We start from the raw sequence: 3,234 nt of genomic DNA on the forward strand, positions 1-3,234 counted from the left end.
TTTTTTTTTTTTTTTTTTTTTGCAGTGTTTGGATTTAAACCCAGGGCCACCTGCATGCTAGGCAAATGTACTATCACTGAGCTCCATCCCTTGTGTCAATAATACACTCAGAGACTTTCTCTGAGGGCTGCTATAAAGCTGTCTTTCCTCTTTTTTGTCTTTTTTTTCAGTGGCCACATAGTGTTTCACTGTTTAATCTGTTGAACTAGGCATTGATTTAACAGTATTGATAGGCATAGAAATATACACTATTTGAAATATTATTACCAACAGCACCATAATAAATGTTCATATTGTTTTGTCCTTGAAATTTTCTTCTTCCAGCATAGTAGCTAGGGATGGAACCCAGGGCCTCACGCATATTAGGTAAACCCTACCACCCCCAACTTACTTATTTTTTATTTTTTTGAGACAGAGCCTCATTATATTCCAGGCTGGTCTCAAGCTCACGGAGATCCCCGCTCCCTCCAAGGGCTGGGATTGCGGGTGTGCACTATCATGCCGGCTTGTTTTTGTTTTGAGACAGGGTATGTAGGCCTTGAACTCACTCTGTAGTTTGGGCTGGCTCGAACATGTGGCGATCCTCTGCCTCACCCTCTGCCCCCAGCCCCATGCTGGGATGACAGGCGTGTACTACCATGCCCAGCCTCGGCCCTTTAAAAAGAATCTTATTTTGGTACAGAGTCTTTTCCAGATGTCCAGACTGGCCTCAAATTTATGATCCTCTTGCCTAAACCTCCGAGGAGCTAAGACGTCGGCATGTGACATCACACCTAACTATACTTTTTTATTTCATAAAATACAGCCAAAATTTTTTAAGCATTGCTTTACCCATTTGTTTTTTTGTTTTTTGTTTTTTGTTTTTTGTCTTTTTGAGATAGGGTCTCCTTATGCAGTTCAGGCTGAACTTGAGCTCTCTTTTTAGCCCAGGCTGGCCTCGAACTCTCAACGATCCTCCTGCCTCAGCCTCCCAAGTGCAGGGGTTACAGGTTTACCCATTTGTTGAATAAATTTACCCTACTTTATAAAACCATTTGGTTTCCTCTAAGATTTTTGCCAATAAGCTCCTTAAAATACAGGAACATCTTTCACATTCCTTCACATTTTTTTGTTGTTGTTGTTGTTTTGAGACAGGGTCTCACTATGCAGCCTGGGCTGGCCTTCAACTTGAAGCGACCCTCCTGTCTCAGCCTCCCCAGGGCTGGGATCACAGGTGTGTGCCACCACGCCCTGCCCGTCCACACTTCTTGAAATTATGAACTCATTTATTTTCCTCCCTCTTAGAAGGAGATAAATGAGTTGAAATCAGCCACAGGGTAGTCAGCAGCGAAACCCATGACCCAGCCGTTTCTGGACCCAGCAGCGGGTGACTAAGAAAAGAAGAGCAAAGGGGAAGGACCAGATCAGGAGGTTTGGCCTTGAGCAGATTGGACTGGGGCCGGGGCGGGATGGCGAGGGCGCTGTGGTTTTCTTTAGTGACAGGAAGGACTGCCTTTCAGTCTTTCTCCACTATTGCTTCCCCTCTGCACCCCACGCTTCCATTCTGCGTGTGTCCATTCCCCCCCTCCCCCGCCCCCGCCCCGCTGTGCTTACCAAGATTCTCCCAGATCTTTCACGGGCTGACTCCTTTCCTTTATTCATCGTCATTCCACCCAGAATCTTTGGTTTTGTTTGTTTGTTTGTCTTGGTCTTTTTGAGACTGGGTCTCAGGGTGGCCTTGAACTCACTATGTAGCCCCGGCTGCCCTTGAACTCTCAGCGATTCTCCTGCCTCAGCCTCCCGACTCCTGGAAGTACAGGTGTGTGCTGCCACCTCTGACCTTCTCTGGTGTTTTGTTTGTTTGTTTGTTTGTTTTTTACCCTCCCACCCTGCCTTCTCTGGTGTTTTTATCTCACCTCCTTACCCCCTGTGTTTTGGTTCTTATCTGACCCGACCTAGTTTGTTTTTCCTGTGTATTGATTATATGTTCTCATTACAAGTAAGGCCCGAGGGAATCTGGGTGAAGTACACTGGGATGACGGGGTGTTGCCTGTGTTTTTATGTATTGTTGTATGCAGTCTGTACCTGACGTGTGTCCTGTGTATTATTCCTCAGAGCTGCATGTCAGCCCAAGATCATCTCAAATTCCTTTTGAAAGTAAACTCTATAATCCTTTCAGAACTAGGATTTTGCTTGAGTGCTAAAAACTCATTCTGAGACAGAGGCTTTTTTTTTTTGGAGACAGGGTCTAGCTATGCAGCCCAGGCTGGCCTTGAACTCATCCTCCTGCCTCAGCCTCCTAAATGCCGGGATTACAGGCCTGCGCCACCATGCCAGGGCTCTGAGAGGAAGACTTGTTAAACGGGTGGCTCTGTGCATGATATTCATCCCTTGGTCTCGTTTGAAAGAGGACGCGCTGGCAGAAAGCACATAAACAGGAAGGGCCATCTTGAGCCTGGAACTGGGATTGGAATCTTCATTTTCAGAGCTGTACCTCTCCTTTCCTGGAGTATGGAGTGCCTGGCACGGTGTTACACGCTTGTAATCCCAGCATTCTGGCAGGCTGAGGCAGGACAACCATTTTTGCTGTTGTTCTGAGACAAGGTCTTGCCATGTACCTCAGACCAGCCTTGAACTCACTAGGTAGCCCAGGTTGGCCTTGAACTCACAGTGACCCTCCTGCCTCAGCCTCCCAAATGCTGGAATTACAGGCATGCACCACATGCCCCTCTAGAAAGATCCTAAATTTGAGTTCAGCCTGGGCAATTTAGTGAGACCTTGTCTCAAAAAAAAAAAAAAAAAAAAAAAAAAAGGTTGAAGCCAAGTGTCGTAGCACACAGCTTAGCCTCAGCACTTAGGAGGCTCCTGCAAGAGGCTGGCGGAGCTTTAGTAAAGGCCAACCTGAACTACACAGCGACACACCCTGTCTCATGAAACAATCAAGTCAGTCAATCGGTAAAAAGGTCTGGGGCGCTACCTGCAGGCAACGACCCTGGGTTCAATCCCAGGTACCACCCAAAAACGACACTTTTGAGTGGGGGACCAAAGGCGACGGGCCGCGACGCAGAGGCACACAGGGCGTCCGCGCTTCTCCCGACCGCTGCGCGGCCTGATAGGACCGGCCCCTCCCGAGTGGGAGTTGTCTCATCTCCATACGGCGCGAGCAGGATGACCCTTCGCTACTCCGGGGCGGCTCCGGGCGCGCGCGGCCTCGCGTCTCCGCTCCCCGGACCCACGGCCTCGGCCCCGCCCGGC

At 48.7% G+C, this 3,234-nt stretch overlaps 1 protein-coding gene across 1 annotated transcript in view; it reads left to right on the forward strand.

Moving 5' to 3' along the window:
• Positions 1-3,044: 3,044 nt before the first annotated feature.
• The window catches only part of Rnf125 (ring finger protein 125, E3 ubiquitin protein ligase), a gene marked incomplete in the record, with an annotated part of 34,449 nt that continues 34,259 nt past the window's right edge, over positions 3,045-3,234 (forward strand). The window contains 1 exon segment of the mRNA XM_005372751.2: positions 3,045-3,139.

This window comes from Chinchilla lanigera, unplaced genomic scaffold (assembly GCF_000276665.1).
Source record: "Chinchilla lanigera isolate Chin_1 unplaced genomic scaffold, ChiLan1.0 scaffold00001, whole genome shotgun sequence".
Lineage (NCBI taxonomy): Eukaryota > Metazoa > Chordata > Mammalia > Rodentia > Chinchillidae > Chinchilla > Chinchilla lanigera.